Source organism: Bombina bombina, chromosome 6 (assembly GCF_027579735.1).
Source record: "Bombina bombina isolate aBomBom1 chromosome 6, aBomBom1.pri, whole genome shotgun sequence".
NCBI classification, from domain to species: domain Eukaryota; kingdom Metazoa; phylum Chordata; class Amphibia; order Anura; family Bombinatoridae; genus Bombina; species Bombina bombina.
In genome coordinates, this window is record NC_069504.1 from 886,776,912 (window position 1) to 886,804,789 (window position 27,878).

General features: G+C 39.0%; 1 protein-coding gene across 3 annotated transcripts in view; it reads left to right on the forward strand.

The window, feature by feature from the left end:
* Window positions 1-27,878, forward strand: part of LOC128663863 (phospholipid scramblase 1) — a 185,086-nt gene that overhangs the window by 19,653 nt on the left and 137,555 nt on the right. Inside the window, exon 1 of one of the 3 annotated variants that reach the window (XM_053718411.1) lies at window positions 27,370-27,390. The exons of the other annotated variants lie outside the window; for them this stretch is intronic. The gene's annotated coding sequence lies outside the window, so the exon portion shown is untranslated. Of the gene's footprint in view, window positions 1-27,369; window positions 27,391-27,878 lie in introns of those variants that run through there. 3 annotated transcript variants of the gene reach the window in all.

The following is a 27,878-nucleotide window of genomic DNA, read 5'->3' on the forward strand; positions in this document are numbered from 1 at the left end:
ATTGAGCTGGCAATTTTAAACAACTTCCCAGTTTACTTCCATTAACAAAATGTTCACAGTCTTTTTTAGTCACTAGCTCCTACTGAGCATGTGCAAGAATTTACAGGATAAACATATATGCATTTGTAAATGGCTGATGGCTGTCAAATAGTACGTATATGCATTTGTGATTGGCTGATGGCTGTCACATGCTACAGGGGGAGTGGAAATAGAAATTACTTTTAAAATTGTCAGAAAAAAAATCTAATTTGAAGTTCAGACTAAGTGCTATTGTCTGTTTATCATGCATTTGTTGATTATGCAAATCTACTCTATTTACTGGTTCTTTAAAAGAAGTTTGGAACAACTGGTTATGATTAGGGCTGCGCATCTTCACTGGTCTCACAATTCGATTTAATTAAGATTATCATGTCAACTATTCGATTCTACGATGCATCACGATTAGTTCCCTAATTATGCACATGATTTTAATTTTTCAGAAAAACAATTCAAGCAGTCAGAAGAGCTCTTTTTTCATTTTATCAGCTCAAACAAGGACACTCTTCCTCATGTAGCAAAGTCTGAACACAGCAGACAACCACAGTATTTATTTAGAACAGTAAATACTAAATTGCATCAAACTGAAGTAGTAGTGTAAGTGCAATGCACACAAGGTCGAATTATCAAGCTCCGAAGCGGAGCTTGATGTTCCGTGTTTCTGGCAAGCCTTCAGGCTCGCCAGAAACACAAGTTATGATGCAGCGGTCTAAAGACCGCTGCTCCATAACCTGTCCGTCTGCTCTGAGGAGGCGGACAGACATCACCGGAAATCAACCCGATCGAATACGATCGGGTTTATTGACACCCCCTGCTAGCAGCCGATTGACCGCAAATCTGCAAGGGGCGGCATTGCACCAGCAGTTCACAAGAACTGCTTGTGCAATGCTGAATGCAGAGAGTGTATGCTGTCCGCATTCAGCGATGTCTGTCGGAAATTATCCGCTAATCAGATCATATCGGACAGACATTTGATAAATCGGCCCCACAGTGTATTTCTTCAATAAAAGAAAACATTTAAATGTATATACACTAGTAAAACATTAAAATAAATAAATGTCTAAATAAACATTAAAACAAAACCAAAAGTTATATAGGTCAAGCTTACCACCATTATTATGACCATTATTATTTGTGTGAAAATGGTCATGCTCAGAAAACAAAACATAAATCCCTTATATGCGGTATTTGAAGAAAACAAGTGAAATGTAAATTTTGATGAATTAAAGTGCCCTCGTTTTTAATAGGTTTATTAAAAACCGGGTACCGACTCATCTAAATTGACATTCACTTCAATTTTCCAAATGCACTGGGGCATACAGCACTTTCTGGATGTGCCGAAAACATTAAATATTAATAAACATGAATCACTGCTCAGAATTATGGAATATGTAGGTTTTTCTGTAAGAACACTAGTTGATCCACATGATCTGGTTTGAGGTTGCTTCGTTTTGCTGTTACCACATCTCCTGCAGTGGAGAAAACCCGCTCTGCAGACACGCTTGTGCCTGGGATACACAAGTATCGCTTTGACAGCTGAGAGAGGAGGGGAAATATGACCTCATGTACATGCCACCAGTTCAAAGGGTCTTCAGTGAGTGGCAGAGATGGGGCTTTACAATATTTCTCTATTTCCTTTTCAGTCTTGCCCCTATGCAAGGGGTTCTATTTTACCTTCAGTGTCAATGAAAGACTGCCCCAGCAAAGTCATGAGCAGCGATGTGGATTTTCTTTTGGGAGGAGAAGGGCTATCCTCGATGGTTGTTTCTTCTTCCAGAGTTTATTTTCCCTCAGGCGCTTTATCCACGTTTGTCCTCCTAGGTGTTGTTGGTTATGTATCAAAAAGACACTGAAAGCTTTTAGGAATACTGCATTAAGGCTGTGACACACTGCAAGCGTAGCTGAGCGCTCAGAGATGAAATATCTGAACTTCAGAAGCGACGTGAAGCAAAGCAGCTGCTTTGCCTCGCGCCGCATCGCTTGCAGACTGTCACAGCCTTTAGGCTTTACTTATACAGATGCAACAGCAGCATTTAGAACATACCAATAACTTGTAAAACAGTAGTCAGCACACAGAGAGGGAAAAACAATAGAGAAAAAGAACACAACTTTATTCCTGTTAGTGAATGAACAAGTTCACAGATATAAACAATTAGTAATCTAAACTGAACAGCGCCATCTACAGTCTTAATGTTGTTCATACATGTGGTACAGTACATGCGGTTGTATTTCCCAACAGGTGTAACTATAGTACACTCAATCTGTGTTTGAACAAAATAATAGAAAATAGCATTATTACCTCTTGCAGCCAGATATGTGCTCACTCATGCAACAGCTCACATCTATTAGGAGGAGGAAAGTTGACCGTGGCGTTTATAACTATCTCAGACTCTTATATAAACTTTTTACTCATTGTACTAGCTAGCTACTAAGCTACTGCTAGCTAGCTAAGCCTATTTTGTTTGTTTAAATTTTATACATTTTTCAAGAAACATGATGAAATTAAAATTACCTCCAAGGATGCAGCCTCCTCAGTCACTCTTCTGTATATCTCCAATCTCTCCTCCTCTGTGAGAATAAAAGGCAGTCCCTTAAAACGAGGATCCAGGGCAAAGGCTGTATAAAGTATCTTCTTCTCTGCCTCACTGCTGTACCTCTTCAGGAGATCTGTTTTGATGGCATTCTTTATCTCGTGGATCATGGGTGTGTCTCCCATGGTGTCTGTCATGTTCTGGAGCAGTTGTGCATTTAGAGGGGCAATGAGAGACACTGTTGGATTGCGCTCCTCTGACATCAGTGTGGTTGCATCCTTCATTGGCTTCATTTGCATTTGACACATCTGTTTCGTTGAGAGTGCAGAGATCTGACTCACTTTTTCTGACTTCTGGAGACAGCAATGTGGTACAGATTGCAGGTTGATGTTCTAAGAACCTCTCGACCATGTAATTTGAGCTGTTCCACCTTGTTGTCACATCAGTTATCAGCTTATGATTCTTCAGGTAAATACATTTCTGTTTCTCTTTCAGACAGTGGTTTGCTGTAGTGCTGCTGTGAAAAAATGTTAATATTCGGCTCACTCTGCCCAGAAGCCTGGAGCAGGGCCGCCATCAGGGGGTGACAGGGGTGACTCCTGTCAGGGGCCCAATGGGCTAGGGGGCCCCATGAGGCAAGAATTTTAAAAAAAATAAAAAAAAATTTGGCAGCCACCAGTGGGTACTACAGCAGAGTGCTAATTGAGCATGGGAAATCTTATTACAAGGAGTAAAGTATTAGCATTTGAGAGGATTTCTGAGTGTGCACTAAATCACTATGCACAGTATGAGACAGACTTGGCACTTTGTTTGTAGAGTGTGTGCCTGAGTCAGACGTCTGATCACTTTCATTTGCAGAGGAGTTAGGAATTACTTAGCAAATGTTTTTTATTTCTTTGTGCAATTTAAGATTGTAACTTCAGTGTGGTAGTAGTTGTATGGTGGGGCCAGCGGTCCATAAAAACACATTTTTTTAGCAGCAATGTATTTATGATTATTTGACAATGCTGTAGAAATTCTATATTTAAAACCATGCAGAAATGTTTCCTCCTCAATACACAAATGATATATATTACATTCCAGTTTACTGCCCCTTTATGCAAGGACTTTCCAGATACAAGGGGGCATTTTATCTAAGATTCTTACATCTGCATAAAATGTTATACTCTCAGACTAAGATTGCTCAGTGTTGGAAATGAGACAGGTTAACTTAAAACTGTTCAGTTTACTCTACAGCTGACTTAATTTTGAAATGCATACCAGCAAGTTTAAATCCTGCATTTAACCAGATCTAATGGTATGAATACCACAGCTTATGGTTCCCCCAAGACCATATAGAGTACAGCATTTTCAAAATCCACAAGTACAGCTGATAGATGGGAACATTTGTACCCTATATTTGAAGTGGTGCTCTTGGTTGGGGAAAATATCAAACAAACATATGTCAACCTTTTAAAAGTACTTTTCTTCATCTAGCCATCTACCCAGATCATTAATGTACAATTTTGAATTCACAGAATTATTTTTGTTTGCACATTTACAAATATGATTCTTTAAAAAGTGATCTCTTAATTTCTGCATTTTCTTTATCATGCATGTCACACACTGTTGATTTAGGGCATGCAAGGTGCATACATGTTTCCTCCTGTGAGTGTTTCTGTGGGTTTCTGTGTTTATGTCTTTGTGCTTTGGTGTGTGTATGTATTTTTTTCTGTTGGTATCTCTGTGAGGGTGTGTGCATATGTCTTTGTGCATTTTCTGTGGATGTCTGTGAGGGTGTGTGCATATGTCTTTGAGCTTTTTCTATGGGTGTCTCTGTGAGGGTGGGCGTGTGTTTGTCTTTGTGTATTTTCTCTGGATGCCTCTGTGAGGGTGGGTGTGTATGTCTGTGTTTTCTGTGGATGTCTCTGTGAGGGTGTGTATTTTCTGTGGGTGTTTCTGTGAGGGTGTGTGTATGTCTTTGTGTGTTTTCTGTGGATGTCTAAGTGAGGGTGTGTATGTATGTATTTCTGTGTTTTCTGAGGGTGTCTCTGTGTGTGTGTGTGTATGTCTTTGTGTGTTTTCTGAGGCTGTCTCTGTTGGTGTTTCCTTGGGTGTATGTGCAAGTTTGAGTTTGTGTGTGTGTGTCCATTGTCTGTTCCTTTTTAGGACATTTTGACCTTACTACTGATTATTCACATCTTTCTACAGACTTTGAGACTAATGAGACCTTTCTGGAAGTCACCAATCTACAATTTAACCGTTAAATTATTGTTTAGGCAGTTCAGGGCCCTTCCTTTCAGTTGGCATCTTCCTTTACAAAAAGATAATCAGAAAATCATATTTTGTTTTCTAATTCTCCTTTTTTTACAAAACTGTAGTGTACCTCATTATTTGTCAGGTCAATGTAAACAAGTGCTAAGTATCTGTTTGGGTGTCTGTGTCTGTTTCTTTGCGTGTTTGCTAGAGTGTCTATATGTGAATCCTTATGTGTGAGTGTGTGTGTGTGTTTCAGTGTATGTTACTACCTTTACAACATTTCCAAGTTTAAATAGACACTATTATATAGAATAAAGTGCATATACGTTTTAGTCACTTGGTCAAAAATTGCACATGTCAAAGGAGAGGGGGGGGGCCCTGATCAATGGTTAAGTCAGGGGCCCCAAAATTTCTAGTGGCGGCCCTGGCCTGGAGAACGTGGCCACTTTCAGCACCCGCTGGGGCGCAAGATTCAGTGTATGGGCCAGGGAGAAGCATTTTACATGAGGGAATTTTCCGACTTGAGTTGCAACAATCATGTTCAATGTGTTGTCGATCACAAGCACTACAGATTTAGCTGCCATTCTTCCACGATACGAGACAGTAGCTCCGCCAGATGAGCACCCGTGTGCGACTCATAAACAACTCTCATTTGAAGCACATGCGACAAGATCTGCCAGTCCTTGCTAACGTAATGTGCAGTTACTGTAACATAAGACTCCGTTGTGACTGAAGTCCATGAATAACACGTTATTGTGACTCAACTTGTTTGGGTCATTGATGCAATTACCTGAGCTTTGATTTCGTAGTGCAGGTATAATGTTTTCTGTAAAGTGATTGCGTGATGGAAGCTTATTTATAACGTGGCTCTAGTGTCTTCAACAGGTGGCACAACATGGGTTGTCCACAACAGAGTATGGCCGTAGGTTCTTCGCTATGAAAGTTGCAACAGCTTTGGTTATTCTCTTCACTTTTTCAGAGTTATGCAGCAAAGTTGACAGCATTGCATCAATTCTTGGCTGAGCAGGGTTTGCTTTTTTCTTGGCAGTAGCAGTCACAGGTGTTAGCATCTCAGAGTGAAAACGGTTAACGTGGTTTCTCAAGCTAGTGGTATTCCCTAGGTATTTAATTTTTGTGTGACAGGCTTTACAAACCAGGTGTGTCTTGTCCAATTCGTGCTTTTCAGTATGTTCATAAAATCCAAAATGTGTCCAGATGTTTGCTTTTAAAATGCTAGGGGCATTTTTTATCCCTTGCTCTCTTTGTTCTCCTTCTGGCATTTTAGCATGCCAAGTATGTGACGGGTGATTTTCAACAAACTATGTCAGTGTTTAAAAAAAACAAAAAAACTTGTCAAGTATGTTAAAAAAAATTTGCTGCTTTAGCTTTGTTGTCAATAACACACAGGGATTAGCATTGGCATTTGGCAACTTTCCTTTTATACTCAAGAGCACAATCAGCACATGCACTTAAAGGGACACTGAACCCAATGTTTTTCTTTCATGATTCAGATATAGCATGAAATTGTAAGCAACTTTCTAATTTACTCCTATTATCAAATTTTCTTCATTCTCTTGGAATCTTTATTTGAAAATGCAAGAATGTAAGTTTAGATGCCGGCCTATTTTTGGTGAACAACCTGGGTTGTCCTTGCTGATTGGTGGATACATTTATCCATCAATAAAAAAGTGCTTTCCAGAGTTCTGAACCCAAAAAGCTTAGATGCCTTCTTTTTCAAATAAAAATAGCAAGAGAACGAAAAAAAATTGACAATAGGAGTAAATTAGAAAGTTGCTTAAAATTGCATGCGCTATCTGAATCACGAAAGAAAAAAAATTAGGTTCAGTGTCCCTTTAACTTAAAGTGCCATACAAATTAAAAAAACATGTTGTTGAGAGATCTGTGCAAGTTGTGTGCACAGTCCCTGCACAGCACACTGCAAGTGCATATTCTAAAAGGGCTAATTAATTAAAAATAAAATAGATTGCATACAAAATGTTTAAAAATTGCTATGGCAACTGGCAAGTAAGATTTTAAAATACTTTTTAAAAATAAGCAAAGGTGCAAAATAATTAGATACAGCCATAAAATGAATTGTGTGGAGGGAGTTACAGCTGTACAATTCGGAAACCTAAAAGAAAGGGTTAATTTTGAGGCACTGTAGTATAAATTAAATTTGCAGGTAAAGAATTTTAAGTACACATACATATATTTTGTCTATCCCAACTTGTTTTATGCCCCATTAACAAAAATAACTTGCCCAGCCTTTAACACATGGAATTGAAAGGGGGTAGTGCTGATATAATGCCCTAAGACAAATGCGTCACTCCTCATCAAAAATGACTCTCCCACTCGAGCTGTATTTATTTTCTCCTCCCCAAATTTGACTGTAGTAATATTATCTATCTAGCAAGCACAGTAGGCTAGGCGATAATGAGGGGTTTTCTACACGGTCTGCATTATTGTGGACAATTGACAATAATGCAGACCGTGTAGAAAACAACCTCATTATTACCTCCTGCAGTGCTTGCTTACATAGTGGTGCTCTCAGGCAAATGTAGTTTGAAAAACATACACCGAGATTACGAGTTTGGCGTTAGCCTTAAAAAGCAGGTCCCAACGCTGCTTTTTACCTAACGCTGGTATTACGAGTCTGACAGGTACAGGTGTACCGCTCACTTTTCTTCCGCGACTCTAGGCTACCGCAAATCCTTTTACGTCAATTGCGTATCCTATCTTTTCCATGGGATTTGCCTAACGCTGGTATTACGAGTCTTGGAAGAAGTGAGCGGTAGACCCTCTCCTGTCAAGACTTCGACCGCATTTAAAAGTCAGTAGTTAAGAGTTTTATGGGCTAACGCCGGAACATAAAACTCTTAACTAAAGTGCTACAAAGTACAATAACACCCATAAACTACCTATTAACCCCTAAACCGAGGCCCCCACACATCACAAATACTAAATAAACATTTTTAACCCCTAATCTGCCGACCGGACATCGCCGCCACCTACATTATACCTATGAACCCCTAATCTGGGGTATATTTATTAACCCCTAATCTGCCGCCCCAACGTTGCCGTCACCTACCTACAATTATTAACCCCTAATCTGCCGACTGGACATCGCCGCCACATTAATAAATGTATTAATCCCTAAACTGCCGCACTCCCACCTCACAAACACTAGTTAAATTTTATTAACCCCTAATCTGCCCCCCCCCCCAACGTCGCCGCCACCTACCTACATTTATTAACCCCTAATCTTCTGACCCCAACGTCGCCGCTACTATAATAAATTTATTAACCCCTAAACCTAAGTCTAACCCTAAGTCTAACCCCCCCAACTTAAATATAATTTAAATTAAACAAAATTATTTTAACATAATTAAATAAATTAATCCTATTTAAAACTAAATACTTACCTATAAAATAAACTCTAAGATAGCTACAATATAACTAATAGTTACATTGTAGCTAGTTTAGGATTTACTTTTATTTTACAGGCAACTTTGTATTTATTTTAACTAGGTAAAATAGTTATTAAATAGTTATTAACTATTTAATAACTTCATAGTTAAAATAAGTACAAAAGTACCTGTAAAATAAACCCTAACCTAAGTTACAATTACACCTAACACTACACTATCATTAAACTAATTACCTAAACCACCTACAATTATTTACAATTAAATTAGATAAACTAAATTACTAAAAAAAACAAACACTAAATTACAGAAAAAAAAGAATTACAAGAATTTTAAATTAATTACACCTAATCTAATCCCCCTAATAAAATAAAAAAGCCCCCCAAAATAAAAAAATTTCCCTACCCTATACTAAATTACAAATAGCCCTTAAAAGGGCCTTTTGCGGGGCATTGCCCCAAAGTAATCAGCTCTTTTACCTGTAAAAAAAAAATACAATACCCCTCCAACATTACAACCCACCACCCACACACCCCTACTCTAAAACCCACCCAATCCCCCCTTAAACAAACCTAACTCTAACCCCCTGAAGATCACCCTACCTTGAGCCGTCTTCACCCAGCCGGGCACAAGTGGTCCTCCATACGGCAGAAGTCTTCATCCGATCAGAGCAGAAGAGGTCCTCCAGACGGCAGAAGGCTTCATCCTGGCGGCATCTTCTATCTTCATCCTTCCGGAGCAGAGCGGGTCCATCTTCAATCCAGCCGACGCGGAGCATCCTCTTCAAACGACGTCCTAACGAAGAATGAAGGTTCCTTTAAATGACGTCATCCAAGATGGCGTCCCTTGAATTCCGATTGGCTGATAGAATCCTATCAGCCAATCAGAATAAAGGTAGGAAAAATCCTATTGGCTGATGTAATCAGCCAATCGGATTGAAGTTCAATCCGATTGGCTGATCCAATCAGCCAATAGGATTGACCTTGCATTCTATTGGCTGTTCCAATCAGCCAATAAAATGTGAGCTCAATCCTATTGGCTGATTGCATCAGCCAATAGGATTTTTTCTACCTTAATTCCGATTGGCTGATAGGATTCTATCAGCCAATCGGAATTCAAGGGACGCCATCTTGGATTACGTCATTTAAAGGAACCTTCATTCTTCGTTAGGACTTCATTTGAAGAGGATGCTCCGTGTCGGCTGGATTGAAGATGGACCCGCTCCGCTCCGGAAGGAGGAAGATAGAAGATGCCACCTGGATGAAGCCTTCTGCTGTCTGAAGGACCTCTTCTGCCCCGATCGGATGAAGACTTCTGCCGTATGGAGGACCACTTGTGCCCGGCTGGGTGAAGACGGCTCAAGGTGGGGTGATCTTCAGGGGGTTAGAGTTAGTTTTTTTTAAGGGGGATTGGGTGGGTTTTAGAGTAGGGGTGTGTGGGTGGTGGGTTGTAATGTTGGGGGGGGTATTGTATTTTTTTTTACAGGTAAAAGAGCTGATTACTTTGGGGCAATGCCCCGCATAAGGCCCTTTTAAGGGCTATTTGTAATTTAGTATAGGTTAGGGAAATTCTTTTATTTTGGGGGGCTTTTTTATTTTATTAGGGGGATTAGATTTGGTGTAATTAGTTTAAAATTCTTGTAATTCTTTTTTTTTTCTGTAATTTAGTGTTTGTTTTTTTTAGTAATTTAGTTTATTTAATTTAATTGTAAATAATTGTAGGTGGTTTAGGTAATTAGTTTAATGATAGTGTAGTGATAGGTGTCATTGTAATTTAGGTTAGGGTTTATTTTACAGGTACTTTTGTACTTATTTTAACTAGGAAGTTATTAAATAGTTAATAACTATTTAATAACTATTGTATCTAGTTAAAATAAATACACAGTTGCCTGTAAAATAAAAATAAATCCTAAGATAGCTACAATGTAACTATTAGTTATATTGTATCTATCTTAGGGTTTATTTTATAGGTAAGTATTTAGTTTTAAATAGGATTCATTTATTTAATTATGTTAAATTAATTTAGTTTAATTTAAATCATATTTAAGTTAATACATGTATTAAAGTGGCGGCAATGTCTGGTCGGCAGATTAAGGGTTAATAATTGTAGGTAGTTGGGGGCAGCAAATTAGGGGTTTATTAGTATAATGTAGGTGTCAGTGATAGCGGGGGCAGCAGATTAGGGGTTAATAAGTGTAAGATTAGGGGTGTTTAGACTCAGGGTTCATGTTAGGGTGTTAGGTGTAGACATTTTTTATTTTCCCATAAGAAACAATGGGGCTGCTTTAGAAGCTGGACGCTGCTTTTTTTTTCAGCCAGCTCAGCCCCATTGTTTCCTATGGGGAAATTGTGCACAAGCACATTTAGCCAGCTTATCGCTACCGTAAGCAGAGCTGGTATTGAGGTGAGATGTGGAGCTAAATTTTGCTCAACGCTCACCTTTTTGCAGCTAACGCCAGGTTTAAAAAAAGACCTGTAATACCAGCGTTGTCTTAAGGTAGAGTTAGGAAAAAAAAAGGCTTGTTAGCAACGCACCCCTGTTACCACCAAACGCGTAATCTAGGCGATAGGGATTGACTAGTACACTACAGTGACACAGTACATCTACTATATTGCATTTATCAGTGTAAAATCAATAAAAATGAGCAGTGGTCAGGTCAGGTCCTCTACACTGTCATCACCTACACCTTCACCACCATCAATGACTTCACCACCAGTCAAGTCCAGTCTACTCCTACAGCAAAAATACGGAACGTGCCTTCCAGGGACTGCCCCCTTGCTTATATGGCACTCCCCAGCTGAAGTCAATAACTAGTGCGCAGTCGAACTGTGCTCGTTTAGTAATTTATACTGCACCACGCTCTGTTTTTCCTTGACTCTTGTCTTTCCGGCAGGCGGGGTCACGTGACGTTGCGAGAATCGATACAGCTACTCAAATGCATCGATGCAGCATCATGTAAGGCTGCATCGCGATGCATCGTCAAAGCGATTATTTTCGACAGCCCTAGTTGTGATGTAGTGATAGGGGCCTATTTATTAATGTGCGAGCGGACATGATCCGATATTGCGGATCATGTCCTCTGCACATCGATAAATGCCGACAGCATACGCTCTCTGCATTTATCATTGCACCAGCAGTTCTAGTGAACTGCTGGTGCAAAACCTTCCCTGCAGATTCGCGGCCAATTGGCCGCTAGCAGGTGGTGTCATTCAACCTGATCATATTCGGTTGATTTTCAGCGATGTCTGTCCACGGCCTCAGAGCAGGCGGACAGGTTATGGAGCAGCGGTCTTTAGATAAATAGGCCCCATAGTGTAAAACATACCTATTTGTAACAGAGCTAACATTTTTGAAGATGCATGATTTTAATCCCAATGTATATAAAATGTGATAGACTTTGACAATAATCTTTTTATTTTAACAGACATTTAAAGGAACATGAGTGTATTTCAAAATATCTTACATTGCTTTGTTTTTTGTTTTTTAAATGTGACAGATATGAGGTCAGAATTAAACTTTCATGATTCAGAAAGATGTTGCAATTTTAATAGATTTTTCAGTTTACTTCTTTTGTCAAATGTACTTTGTTCTGTTGGTATTCTTTGTGGAAAAACATATATAGCTAAATTCAGGAGCAACAATGCAATACTGAGAGCTAGCTAGTTATATGAAAAGCAATAATAAAATGCCATAACATCATCCTATAATATAAAAGGCCAAGTGTGTTTGTCCAAAGTTGTCATGCACAGTAGAGACAGCACGAGGATAAACACACCTGGCCTTAGAGTCTACCTGATCTGCTGCGGCATGGTGATGGTGGGCGGAAGTGGGCGTGGATGGGTCATGTCTGGCATGCACCCATCAAATTTATAAGTGTCCCAGACATCCATCCCAGAACTTTCTACCAATCCACTATACTGTACCAAACTGGTTCATATTTTCCTAACATATGATGGAGGCACAAAGTGATTTACAGCACACACTCATACCTCCCAAACATTTTCTGGTATCTGGTGGTCTATAAAAGGGATTTACCTTGATTTTAAGCTGAAACTTAATCTACAGGAGATGTGTTGCAGGCAGTTGTCAGAAACAGACCAAGGTTGTCATCTGTAAATCAGAACCAAAAGTCAGCAGCCAAGGAATTTCCAGGAAAGACGACAATGGTCAGGCCAGGGTCCAATACCAGAATGACAGACAGAAGCCAGATGTCATAGCAAAAGGGCCAGGCAGAAGAATAGTCAAAACTTCAGTTCCAGAAGGAGGCAACCAATTTATCAGTCTGCAGTTTAAGATACAGGCAATGGTGATGTAAACCAGGGTACAAGGTAGGGTCAAAACTATGAGAGCAGGCCAGAAACAAGAACACATGACTTCCAAGGAGCATAACCAAGCACAGATTGTCATTTACACTTCCTCCATGATTTTTGGCACCAAAGCAGCCTAAGGGTCATTTCTGGCACAGGTCACAAATAGTAATATCCTTAGCGTACATCGCACTGCTCACAACATTATTGAAATAAGTCTGCAGATCATGTGCACTCTAAATTAATCTCCGCCATTGGAATACACACAGCACACCCTACGTTGACAGCAGTGCTAAATCTCAGCTTTGAGAGAAGCGCGCGCGCGCGCGAGAGAGAGGGGAAGTAGATAGAAAGAGAAGGGGAAAGAGCAAAAGAGATTGGAAAGAGCTAAAGAGAGGGTAAGAGAGAGCAAAAGAGAGACTAAAGAGCAAAAAAGAGGGGAAAAAGCAAAAGAGGGGGGAGAGAGCAAAATAGAGGTGAAAGAGCAAAAGAGAGAGGAAAGAGAAAAACAGAGGGAAGAGAGAGGGGGAGAGAGAGAGCAAAAGAGAAGGGGAGAGAGAAAATAAGAGGGGGAAAGAGAGAGAGCAAAAGAGAGGGGGAGAGAGAGAGAGAGTAAAAGAAGAGAGGGGAGAGAGGGGGGGAGAGGGGAGAGAGAGAGCAATAGAGAGGGGGAGGGAGAGCAAAAGAGAGGGGGGAGGGGAGAGAGAGAGGGGGGAGAGAGAGCAAAAGAGAGGGATGGAGAGAGCAAAAGAGAGGGAAGTGAGACAGAGCAAAAGAGAGAGGGGAGAGAGAGCTCACAAAAGAGAGGGGGAGAGAGAGCGCAAAATAAAGGGGGGCGAGAGAGAGCGCAAAAGAGAGGGGGAGAGAGCGCAAAAGAGAGGAGGAGGAGGAGAGAGAGAGCACAAAAGAGAGGTAGGGAGAAAGAGAGCACAAAATAGAGGGGGGGAGAGAGAGAGCGCAAAAGAGAGGGGGAGAGCGAGCGCAAAAGAGAGGGGGAGAGAGAGAGCAAAAGAGAGAGGGGAGAGAGAGCGCAAAAGAGAGGGGGAGAGAGAGAGCAAAAGAGAGGGGGTAGAGAGAGCAAAAGAGAGGTGGAGCGAGAGAGCGCAAAAGAGAGGAGGAGAGAGCACAAGAGAGAGGGGGAGAGAGAGCGCAAAAGAGAGGGGGAAAGAGAGCACAAAAGAGAGGGGGAGAGCGTGCAAAAGAGAGGGGGCGATAGAGAGTGCAAAAGAGAGGGGGAGAGAGAGAGCACAAAAGAGAGGGAGAGAGCGCAAAACAGAGGGGGAGAGAGCGCGAAAGAGAGGGGGAGAGAAAGCAAAATAGAGGGGAAAGAGCAAAAGAGAGGGGAGAGAGAGCAAAAGAGAGGGGAGAGAGAGCAAAAGAGCGGTGGAGCATAAGAGCGCAAAAAAGAGGGGGAGAGAGAGCAAAAGAGAAGGGGAGAGAGATAGAGCAAAAGAGAGGGGGGGAGAGAGAGCAAGGGGTGGGATCGATGTACTGCAAAAAATGGCCGTGTGAACGGGCTTTAGGACTAGTTTATTTATATTTTGTTATTGCACTTTTATGTCCAGTCAAAGCAAACCATTGTGACATTTGAAATGCCTCTCCTTTTTCAGTGTCTGCATAAAGTATGTTTCTGTGCATTACACTCATATCCGCTCCGCATTGGCTGAGCAAGTGCAGAGATATTTTTCAGTCAATAGTGTTTATAGCAGACGTTTTCTACAAAAGTAGATATCCATCTCTGTTTTAAAAGGAGCCAACTGGAAAATACACAAGGTATAGGTATATTGTCATCTCCTAGTCAATTAATCAATGGATAGTATTACAGATCACTAGTAAGTAATGATTTGATGGTGTCTCTACATGTGCGCAGGCCGTAATCAGGGACTTTGCTCTACGCTCTGGTGAGATGATCTAAGAAGTCTCGTCAGTAATGTGAGGTTCCTTAAAAAAAAAAATGAAGAGAGGCAAATTTTAGCTCAAGAGTTGTTTATCTTAATCAATTGGGTTCTGGGTGTGAAGACGAAACACCTACATTGGAATATAATGCTTAGGTATAGTTTTTTGATCATCAGGCTCTTGATCATTCTGAGTTTGAGAAAGTATAAAGATCCTCATAGATATCCTTTAATATATTTTTTTTTTATTGACGAAAAGTACATTTTTAAAAATTTAACAACAACATTTTTTTAAACATTTTTCATGTTAAAAGATATTTGTGACGTATTAATTATTGCTATTTCATGAACATGATAGAACATTTTTTACTACAATGTTACATTAAAGGGCCAGTAAAGTAAATAAAAATGACATGTAATCCATAAGAGCATGTCATTTCACAAGTATTAACCCTACACTACAGTGTGTTTAAACCCAACAAAGGGATTAACCAATAGAAATACTGCTCGGGACCCACAGAGCACTGCTGGTCCAGAGTGGAAACCGCAGCTGATCAAATCATATAATCTGCAGCACTAGTTACACATCTGAGTTGACTAGCACTGCTGACTGGATTAGTGCTTTTCACCATTCGGGACCAGCAGAGCTCTGCAAGTCCCGAGCATCACTTCTACGGTGTGTTAAACACACAATAGTCTGGATTGGATAGTCTTAAAATGATGGGCTTTAACAGATGAGAGCATGTGGTTTTTTTACTATAAGACTATAGTGACCATTTAAATGTTGTTCAGCATAGAGCACTGGTTTTCAATCCTGTCCTCAGGCCTCCCCAACAGGCCAGATTTTCAGGATTACCTTGGATGAGAGCAGGTAAAATAACCGTTTACTAATTAGCTGATTATTTTACCTGTGCTCCAGTTCAGATATCGTCAAGTTCTGGCCTGTTAGGGAGGCCCCAGTATAGGTTTGGAAAACCAGTGGCATAGAAGCAGTGGGGGCAGGAAGGAACCGGGAGACAGCAAATAAAAAAAACATGTCTGCAGCAGCAAGACAGGAAATGTTACTGTTGGCTTTGATAGCAGAGAAGAACGCGATATTGGGCGTATTCTCTTATGCATAATATTATTGCCTTTTATTCCCTTTTAACCCTAACCTTACCTGTATCATAATCACATAATCCATTCTAATACCATTAAATAAAGTACATTCTAATGAGACTTGTTTGGATTACAGATATAGAGGGTGTTTCTAGCAAACATGAATTACATTTGGTTTCAGACACAGGTCTCACTGGGTAGTTGTCTGGCTTAGAGCCAATAAAGATATTACATTTCTACTTTAGCTAAGGAGGCAGAATCATCTGTGGCCTGGCACAAACTCATCCAATCAGAACATGAGCCCTTCTGCACTAGATACTATAAAGGAGGGGTTGGCAGCCGCTTCACACAACAGTTCCCTGTTTAGGTTGTTCCTGGAGAATGAGAAAAGTGTTTAGCTGACAATATAAAAGAGGCATGTTACTCATGAAATGCTGCATAATTATATGTAAAGGTTAATATGCACACATTGCATTCTCTTGCAGCAAACTTTTGTGTTTTACTTTTGTGCTACACATTTTGTTGCATTTTGGATTAGCAGGAAGGAAGTTAAGCCTATAATACTTCCCTTGTAGCAGCAAGAAAGATAATCTGGATTTTCAGGTACCAAGTCAGGAGAGAAGGGTATTGGATCTAAAGGGACTTGAAAGTCAAAATTAAAGTTCATGGTTCAGACACAGCATGCAACACAGGCTTTTCAGTTTACTTCTATTAGCAAATGTACTTTGTTCTCTTGGTATCTTTTATTGAAAAGCATACCTAGATAGTCTCAGGAGCAGCAATGCATTACTGGGAGCTATCTGCTGGTTGTAATATGCAAGCAAGGTATCTGAAGGAGAGTTGTTGAACATTGGCAAACAGGTGAGCACTGGAATGTAGTGAAATCTAGATTTCAACATGGAGGCAGGGAATAACCTCAATACTATGCTTATAAAAGGTATTTAGGGCCAGCTTACGAGTGGCGTGCTAACAGTTACACGTGACCGGTATCAGGTTTATCGTGGCTGCTTGCTTGCGTCGGGTTTACCATTCGTATTACAAGTGGAAAGTAAACTTGAATGCTTGAGCACAATCGCGATTTACATTAGAATGTTTACTGTGTCCTAAGAGCACTAGTTAGCTGTTTCACAAAACAAAAAGTGTCACAAAACAATCAAAAATACATTTAAAAGTGCAGTCACAATACTAGCTAATAAAAATGATTCAAATAAAATATTGCACAAAAAAGTTATAAAGGCTCAAAGATATGAGGTCTCAGGTGTTAGAAGAGAAAAGGCAGCCAAAGGGATTTAACATAAAGATACATACATGTCTAAATATGTATATGTATATGTATATATATATATATATATATATATATATATATATGTTTCTATGTGTGTACAGATGTATTTATATCTTGATATATGTCTTTGCAGACATATATACACATAAAAAAAACATAAATACTGTACATATGTATACACATGTAGACATATATATAAGTGCATTGGAGTCCTTTGCAGTTAAAGGGACAGTAAACCTAAAAAACAATGTTATATAATTCTGCACATAGTGCAGAATTATATAACATTATATTAGCGTTATCCTGTCTGACAGCAGGAGCGAGCTGCACTTAGTGTTATGGCGCGGTCGGGCTGGGCTGTGACTATACAGCTGACCCGATGCGCTGTGTGATAAAAACAGACCCGCTCAGAAGAGCACAGAGAGCGGGTCTGAAAAACAGTAATTTTTTAAAAAAAATCAAAGGGAATATTAGGTTTTATAAAGATAACGCTAATATAATGTTATATAATTCTGCACTATGTGCAGAATTATATAACATTATTTTTTAGGTTTACTGACACTTTAAGTCGATGATAACATGTAAAAGCATATTTATGCCATATTCATATTTAATAAAGTGTTATACTGTGCATTTACTGTAAATATTTCACATTCCAATGTTCTGCACATAACAGAATAAATTATAAGGGTGTTGTTTTTTTTTGCTCTGTTGACTTCTACGGGGGAATACATTGTTTTTGGCTTTTTTTGTGCACATCGGGTTAGCATGCAAGCCAATACTTTTTACTTTTAACCCATAATACGAGTGCTACCTGATGCTTGCAATAAACTTACTTCTAACAGATTTAGCACTGCACCACTTGTAATCTGGACCTACGTGTTTAAAGTCACTTTAACGTAAATTACCACATTCTAACTTTCTACAACTTATAAGTCCACCCTTACACCCAGCTGTTGACTAGAGTGTGTTATATTATCACTATTGACCCTGCAAATCTATCTGTTTACACAAAGGGGTTAAACACATAGATAAAGTATCACTTGGAATCCTTAGGGAAATGATGGCCCTGAGTGGAAACTGATGCTTATCCAGTCTGCAGTTCTAGTTTCACAGCTGGCTCTTTAAATGACAGTTTTTAACTGAAATGAAGAAAAAAATTGGTAAAATATTTCTTTCAACGTAAATTAAAAGGACAGTCTGCTCCAGAATTTGTATTGTTTAAAAAGATAGCTAATCCCTTTATTACCCATTCCCAAGTTTTGTATCACCAACATGGTTATATTAATATACTTTTTTACCTGTTTGATTACCTTGTATACAACCCTCTGCAGCCTGCCCCCTTAATTGAGTTCTTTTGACAAACTTGCATTTTAGCCAATCAGTGCCCTCTCATAAATAACTCCTGTCTGACTGTCCCTTTAAATACAGTAAGTAAAGTTCCAATGTATACAATCAATTTATTACTTGATGACACCTCCAGTAAAACAAAATGTTATCAGAGGGAAGTAGAATTTCAGATAACAAATATGATAATTGCTGCAGATTGCAAAACAAATGGAAAGCATGTGCATTATACCTGCATAGGTAAAATCAGCATATACTGGTCTCTGCATTGGTTTCATAAAATATAAACATTTGATGTTCAAGAACCTCCATATTCTCTTACAAACTTTCATGTAGCTACACATAGTAAGTTGGACCCAGGGGAAACACATCTGCTAGCATCCCTCAACTTCAGTCTTTAGGGACCACCAGCAGTATAGAATGTTAAAGGGACAATAAACACTAAATGCATTTCATGTACCTCTCTCTAATCCATTATGGAATCTAGGTTACACTGTAGGTATCTGAAAGAGAATTGTTGCACATGTGTAAATATGTCAGCTCTAGAATCAGGGGCGAAACTACAGGGGGTGCAACTGTGATTGGGTCCCTGAGGGTGGGGGCCCAGCTTAAAAAAATATATATATATATTATTTTTTTATTTTTTTAAAATAAAAACGTTGACCTGCTACTGCCTGCACTGATATCATGTGAGTGGGATATGATGCCTCACTAGTGTCTGACTACAGGGGTTAGTGTTTCTGTTTTACCCATTGGTGTTTATGTGCATGTATGTGTGTATGTATGTGACTGTGTGTGTATTTATGCATGTATATGTGTGTGTATGTATGTATGTGACTGTGTGTGTATTTATGCATGTATGTGTGTGTGTATGTATGTGACTATGTGTGTATTTATGCATGTATGTGTGTATGTGTATGTTTGTGGAACCAGCAAATTACAGACCTTGTTACTACAGCATGGGGGGGTAAACAGTGTCACTATACAGTACCAATATATACAGCACGGGGGGGCTGGACCATGTCACAGACTACTGTGGTCACTCTATAAAGTACTGGGGCAGGTAGGGTCAGAACAGCCATCTCACTGGCGGATTACAGACTGTGTCACTGACTCACTATATACAGTACTGGTGGGTTAAACAGTGTCACTATATACAGTAATAGGGGGTCAGACCATCTCACAGACTGAGGGCACAGGGTACCTCCTTTTGCAGACGTAATCTGATTCACATTTTTTTCTGTGTTAAATGTAAAAAAAAAAAAAGATATGTATCAAATTCAACTCTTTTTTTGGGGGGGTAGTTTAGGGGGGCCCTTCTTAGATTCTTGCACCTGGGCCCTGTGGTTTCTAGTTACACCTCTGTCTAGAATGTAGTGAAAGCTAGATTTCAACATGACAGAACCCATAACTAGAGGGGGGCAGGAAATATATTTAGGGCTAGATTACAATATCGATTATGTGAGCTTGATATTTGTGCTCCACTCAGTGATACCAACGCACAGAAATGCAAACATGACCTCATTCTCATACCATGAGATACAGATGAGAACCTAGCGCAGTGAAGAGGGTAAGTCACACAGTGCTGGGCATCAAAATTTAAATATATATGTATATACTGTAAGCTTATATATTTACAGCGATAACACTGTCCCCATAGACCGCAATGTAAAGGAACTTTTAAGTGCGTTTTTTCTATCACCCAACAACCACACTCTTTAACCCCATAAAACTGCTTTGTGCAGTTTTTTTATCCAAAAAAAACTTTACACTTAAATTTGGGGGCAATTGGGGCACATTTTGAAAATTCACCATAGATCTGGCAAGATCTTTGATAAATAGGCCTCTTGGCCTCATCGAATCAGATGTTAACATTTTCCCATGTGATTTGTTGTCCCTTGGTAGATTGTAACATACTTTACTTATAACTTTCATGTGCTCACATTTGAAAGTGTCTTGAGATATCTTTATTATTAGTTTATATTTTCTCTTTATAGTCTTAACTTTATTTATATTGTGATTGGTAAAATGCTTAAAGGATATTAAACACCAAAAATGGTATTGTTTAAAAAACAGATAATCCCTTTATTTACGATTCCCCAGTTTTGCATAACCAACTCTGTTATAGAAATATACTTTTTACCTCTGTAATTACCTTGTATCTAAGCTTCTGCTGACTGCCTCCTTATCTCAGTTCATTTGACAGACTTGCATTTCAGGAAATTAGTGCTGACTCTTCACGTGCTTAAAGGGACATGAAACTCAAAAAATTTCTTTCATGATTCAGATAGAGAATAAAATTTTAAACAACTTTCCAATTTACTTCTATTATTTAATTTGTTTCCTTCTCTTGTTATCATTTGCTGAACGGTTTATCTAGGCAAGTTCATGAGCAGCAGAGAAACTAGGTTCTAGCTGTTGATTGGTGGCTGCATATATATATTGAATGTGATTCGCTCACCCATGTGTTCAGTTAGAAACTAGTAGTGCATTGCTGCCCCTTCAACAAATGATACCAAGAGAATGAAACAGATTAGATAATAGAAGTAAATTAGAAAGCTGTTTAAAATTGTATTCTCTATCTGAATAATGACAGAAAATTTTTGGGTTTCATGTACCTTTAATCACATTGTTATCTATATGAAACACACAAACTAACGCCCTCTAGCTGTAAAAAAACTGTTAAAGGGACAGTCTACACCAGAATTTTCATTGTTTTAAAAGATAGATAATCCCTTTAATACCCATTTTCCAGTTTTGCATAACTAACACAGTTATAATAATATACTTTTAACCTCTGTGATTATCTTGTATCTAAGCCTCTGCAAACTGCCCCTTTTTTCAGTTCTTTTGACAGACTTGCAGTCTAGCCAATCAGTGCCTGCTCCCAGATAACTTCTCGTGCACGAGCACAGTGTTATCTATATGAAATACGTGAACTAACACCCTCTAGTGGTGAAAAACTGTTAAAATGCAATCTGAAAGAGGTGGGCTTCAAGGTCTAAGAAATTAGCATATGAACCTCCTAGGTTAAGCTTTCAACTAAGAATACCAAGAGCACAAAGCAAAATTGGTGATAAAAGTAAATTGGAAAATTGTTTAAAATTACATGCTCTATCGGAATCATGAAAGTTTATTTTGGCCTAGACTGTCCCTTTAAATGCATTCAGCTAAGAGACAGCCTTCAAGGGCTTAGAAATTAGCATATGAACCTACCAAGGTTTAGCTGTCGACTAAGAATAACAAGAGAACAAAGCAAATTTGATGATAAAAGTAAATTAGAAAGTTGTTTAAAATTACATGCTGCATCTGAATCATGAAATATTATTTTGGACTTTACTATCCCTTTAAGTCAAGTTCATGTGGCAACTTGCATCTCCCAACATTTATTGCTTTGGGTCATTGTTGGCAACTTGGCATTCATTTGAAATTCATGTGACATCCCTGGTTACTTTTTTTTTATATGATGTTGATAAATAGGCTGCATAATTGTATCAGATTGGACCATGGGACCCAGGCAGAGTTTGACAGGAGTTGCACATAAGGACAGTTAATAGTGTTTTTTTTTTAAAATAGAAAATACTGTCATATGGGGTCCATCAGATGACATTAGCATGTTCTTGAGGGAAATTTAAATTTGCTGAAATAAAATATTTGAGACTACTAATCATGGTTCTGTTTAGGTTGTAGTAGACATAGAGTGGGGACATAAAGGTGAATTTCATGTGCACAGAACCTGTAAAAACATGTCTTTTTTGCAAAGATGCTGCTAATGAAATATTATATTGTAGCACAGTGCATTTAAAGTTCTCTTTTATGTTTGTTTCAAATATCTTCCCCTATGTCTTGTAGGTAATTTCAATGCTTTAGCGATTGTTAGCCTGGCCCTTTTTCTCAGTTTCAATTGACCCTGGTGCTTCCTTTGAGACATTGGGACCGATTTATCATTGTCCATCCAACATGATACGCTGTAGCATATCATGTCCGACAGACATTGCTGAATGCCAATCGGCCGCTAGCAGGGTGTGTCAATCAACCCGATCATATAAGAGGGGGCGGATTGCAGACCACAGCCTCAGAGGCAGTGGACTAGTTAAGGAGCAGCGGTCTTAAGAAGGCTCGGATGGAAACAGGGGCATCAGGGGCCATTCCAAAACTTTCAACTTTTTATGTATGCATTGTATTTTTATTGTTATCCCCTTCATAGCGCTGCGGAATCTGTTGGCGCTCTACAAATAACCAATAATAATAATAATAATGGGTAAAAATCTTTTTTTAGTCAGATTTGAAAGATATTATCAAATATTTAAGAATTAGGAAACATTTTCTTCTTATTGGCTCCTCTATGGCAAAATATCTTCCTTGTCTAGGAAATTACCCATAAATCTTATTAGTTAAATCCAGTTCTTGTAGCAAGGTACTCCAAGCCAAATCCACATCTTGATGTTTGGCAGGTTTCAAGCAATATGGCAGTTTTGTAAGGTATTCTCTTCATTAAGATCTGCATGAGTCATTATTACTCCTCCTGCACCATTAGTGGTACCACAACTTAAGCGTCCTTTCACAAAGGATTGATCTGTTTCACCATATGAGACTTTCCATACTTAAAGGTTAGAAGGCAACTCCATTATTTTCTGCAGCCTCACTAAACTGTATTCACTACAGCGTCAGATGCTATTTGGTTGGGATACAGAATGATGTCTTCACACCAATAACTTTATGGACATCTCTCAGAAATGTGGAAATCCAGGAGCAGATCTTATGATGCAAAGGAAAATTGCAATGTATATAAGCACTGAGCTGGAGGAAGGTAGGAGCTCTAGATAATTTTGACATATGTGATGTAGAGAAATTGGAAGTTAATATTAGCTTATATCTTCCTCCAATGAATTCCTTTGGAGATTCAGAAAATTAAACAAGCAAATTTTTCATGCTCATGCCCAGTAAAGAAGAAATGATTTTGACCTGGCCCACCTGGTAGATCAAAATTACTGTACCTGTAACTTTTTTTTACTCCATCTGAAAGTGATGACAGCAATATGTTTGTTACTGACTTGATTATGAAGTACAAGCGGTTTCTGATAAAGGGCTAGATTACAAGAGGAGCGCACATTTATTGTGTGCCCGTAATGGGCAAATTCGCCTGTTTGAGGGCGCATGTTAAATAACCAGCATTTATAAGTGGCTGGTTATTGTTACTGCAAGCTCACGGTAGCAAATTGGTGCTCCAAAAATTAACCAGAGGGTCAGATCTCTGGTTATATTTTTTTAAAATGTGCCACAAGTGCCTCCAAATACTGTGTGTAGTGTTTTTTAAAAAATAGTAGCATTTTTTATTTAAAATAATATGACTGCACTAGGCAGTTTTTTGGGCTAAAGTTGACGGCTGTGGGGTGTTAGAAAAAAACAACAGTGAAAAGTGCCTTTATATTGCGGTCTATGGGAACTGTGTGTTCCCTGTAAATATATATGTATATACACATTTTAACACATAAATATATATATATATATATATATATATATATATATATATATATATATATATATATATATATATATATAATCATATACATATATATTTATATTTGCTGTGCAACTTATCCCTTTCGCTGCGCTAGTTCTCATGCCAGGTCTGATGGCATGAGAACAAGGCTCCTGTTGGAGCCTATAGAATCATGCTCTCGTGAGCACAATGCTTCTGTGCAATGCGAACAAGAGGTTGTGTTCACATTGCACCTCACTTGTAATACCAACGCTCATTATTGTGCATTTATTGTGAATTTGCACTAGGTTTTTTTATCTACAGATTTTGGTGTTTCTACATGATGAAGTAGGGATTGGTTTAGCCATCTGGAAATTGAGGTTTTTGCTCATAGTTTAGCATTTGCTTCTCCCCTGATTTTTTGACAGTCTTCCGGCCATGGATTAACTTTGTTACTTTTTCAAGCATCCTATAATTACTGTATATGTGATTTAAATTTGGTTTTGAAAGTATTACAGCACCCACTGAGTGGCAGCCACAATCTGCTCCAGAACCACATTTTGCAATAATAAATATCTAAGCTACCTAGTCAATCCTACTATAAATATGTATGGAGTAATAAAAAGAAAATAAGCTTCAGAAGAAGTAATAACATTGTGAGTCATAAATTCCCAACCCATTTACTTCCATAGCTTGGAGCATTTGTAGCTGCTGTATCAGTGTTACGCTGCAGCATTGATTCAGTGCGTCATTACTTTCACTGATATCATAACTAAGCATAAAATTAAACATTTATTTTTCAAAAAGGGAAATGCAATTGTAAATAATCTATTGTTTTAAAGGGACAATCTACAACAGCATTTTTATTGTTTAACAAGATAGATAATCCCTATATTACCCATTACACAGTTTTGCATAACCAACACGCTTATATTAATACACGTTTTACCTCTGTGATTACCTTGTATCTAAGCCTCTGCAGACTGCCCCCTTATTTCAGTTCTTTAGCCAATCAGTGCTTGCTCCTAGGTAACTTCACATGCGTGAGTTCAATGTTATCGATATGACACACATGAACTAATGCCCTATAGTGGGGAAAAAATGTAAAAATGCATTCTGATAAGAGGCGGCATTTAAGGTCTAAGAAATTAGCATATGAGCCTCCTAGGTTTAGCTTTCAACTTAGAATACCAATTTAATTTTATAATTACATGCCCTACCTGAATCATGAAAGTTTATTTTGGACTAGACTGTCCATTTAAGGTCAAGAGAAGCATTTAGGTAGACAAACTGCTACAGCTCAGACATCTGTTTGCTTTTATTTAAAGGGATACGAAACCCCAATTTTTTTCTTTCATGATTCAGATAGAGCATGCGATTTTAAATAACTTTCTAATTTACCTCTATTATCAATTTTTCGTTGTTCTCTTGGTATCTTTTGTTGAAAAGCAAGGATGTATGCTTAGAAACCAGCTCATTTCTGAATCACTATATGGCAGCAGTTTTGCAAGAATGTTTTCGATTTGCAAGAGCACTAGATAGCAGCACTATTTCCTGCCACGTAGTACACCAGATGCCTACCTAGGTATCTCCTCAACACAGAATATAATGGAAACAAAGCAAATTTGATAATAGAAGTAAATTGGATTTTTTTAAATGGTATCTTCTGTCTGAATCAGAAAAGAAAATCTTTGGGTTTCAGATCCCTTTAAAAATGAGAGCCTTTGTAAATAATATTATAAGAAGAGCAACTACATTTTACTATAGAGTTAGACACTTAGGGTGGTATTTTGAGATGCAGTCTACTGGGTGTCACTCTGTTCCTGTTCATTAGCCTAGACCAGGGATGGGGAATCTTGGCCCTCCAAATGTTTCAGAACTACATTTCCCATGATGCTCAACTGGACTTCAGAGTGCTTAAGCATCATGGGTAATGTAGTTCTGAAACATCAGGAGTGCCAAGGTTCCCCTTCCCTGGCCTAGACATACTGAGGCCTATTTATCATAGGTCTTGCGGCCCTGATCCGACAGTGCGGATCAGGTCCGCAAGACCTTGCTGTATGCGGAGAGCAATACGCTCTCCGTATTCAGCATTGCACCAGCAGCTCACAAGAGCTGCTGGTGCAATGCCGCCCCCTGCAGACTCACGGCCAAACGGCCGCCAGCAGGGAGGTGTCAATCAACCCGATGGTACTCGATCGGGTTGAATTGTGGCGATTCCTGTCCGCCTCATCAGAGCAGGCGGACAGGGTTATGGAGCAGCGGTCTTTATACCGCTGCTTCATAACTGGTGTTTCTGGCGAGGCTGCGGGCTCGCCATAAACACGGGTAAACAGATGTAAAGCTGTAAGAAAACAAACGTTTGCTGGCTTTTCCCAGATAATGCATGTGCACCTACATGAAACATGTAAAGTAAAACAAAGTAGCTAACTGGCTATTTGATTTATCATTGATAATGACTGTCTAAGGTTTTATTACTTAAACATATACATTCAAGAGATTTCTGCAATTAACAATTTCATATAATTGTGCATAATATTAAAATTAACATTTTGTAATCATACAAACACCTGTGAAGTTATGAATGAACATTTTAGGTTCTTGTATTTTAATTGTGTTTGCTTTTTAGTCTCACTTGAAACAAAACAGACAGAATGCGGTGTAGAACCATATAGCATTATTGTGTGCTAGATATGGAAGGCTGGGAGCTCTCACTGACTGGTGGTGTGGGGTAATAGCGCCCCCTGCTCCCACTAACGCAGAATATGTAGAAACACTCCTGCTTCACCGTTTTATAAGAATAAAACTTTAATTGTACAAATGTACAAAAACCTTTAGGCACAAATGATTGCCTAAGTCATTTCTCGAGTCATTTCTTCAGGCATGCACCATATACCTGGAAGCACAAGCTTTTAAATAATGGATGTTAGAGGGCTGGGGGTACCCCCGAAGTTTCAGGTCCGCCTGAAACTTAAGTTAAGAATCAGCGGTCGTAAGACCGCTGCTCCTTAACTCATCCACCACCTCTGGGGTGGCGGACAGCAATCATGATTGACATCCCCTACTAGCGGCCACGAATGTGCAGGGAGTGGCATTGCACAAGCATTTCACCAAAAAGGTTTGTGCAATGATAAATGATGACAGCGTATGCAGATCATGTCCGCCTGACATTTGATAAATCTACCCCTATGTGTCTATGGAGGTTAATTATATTTATTATGAATGTCTTTATAAAGGGACACAGGTTGTTGTTCTTTTCTCCAGTAGACTATTATAGATAAGTATCTTATTCTCAATAGACTGTGGCTAGTAAAATAGAAAATTGGACACAGGATGAAAAGAAATGTTTCACTTTTGATCACGGCGATGGCTTATCCATAGGACAGGGTAATAGGATTATAGTATTAACGTACACATATTAGATTATTTGATTAATTCATCATTGACTATATTATACTTTGTATATATGTTCTGGTATTGATACTTTTTATTCTAATTCATGTAAGTTCTGGTATTGATACATTTTATTCAAACTCATGTAAGTCGACACACCTCTAAGAAGGTGTGAGTTGAAGTCGGTATGTGTCATGCCACTTTGGTTGTTACCAGGGACGCGGTGCTTGCTGCTCTGGCCATTGCAAGGGAAGAGTCGACTCCTGTGTGTGTGCGGCGGTTACGTAATCGCTGCACGTCTCTTCCCCTCTGAAGCTGGCCAGGATCTCCTGTGGCGCGAATCCTGCCCCTATGTAAGTTGCTCACTTTCTACATATCACTGCCCAAGTATAGGTGTTACTTAGTGTGCTCCTGGGTGTTATTATACTTTATGCTGGATTGTAATACTGTTGCTGAACTCTGCCTGTCTGACCACTCTGCCTGCTTAACACCTGAACTATTGGATTGCTATACTGTTGCTGAACTCTGCCTGTCTGACCACTCTGCCTGCTTAACCCCTGAACTACTGGTTTGCTATACTGTTGCTGAACGCTGCCTGTCTGACTGCTCTGCCTGCTTAATCCCTGAACTGCTGGATTGCTATACTGTTGCTGAACTTTGCCTGTCTGACCGTCCTAGTGGTTTACCCCTGAACTGTTGTACTCCTGGATTTCCTTTTGTTGCTGACTCCTGCCTATCCATAGTCCTTCTATTGATTTACCCCTGAACTGCTATACTGCTGGATTGTCTTCCTGTTACCACTAAGGAATGCCCTGCCTACTGTGAGTACTGCTTACCTCAT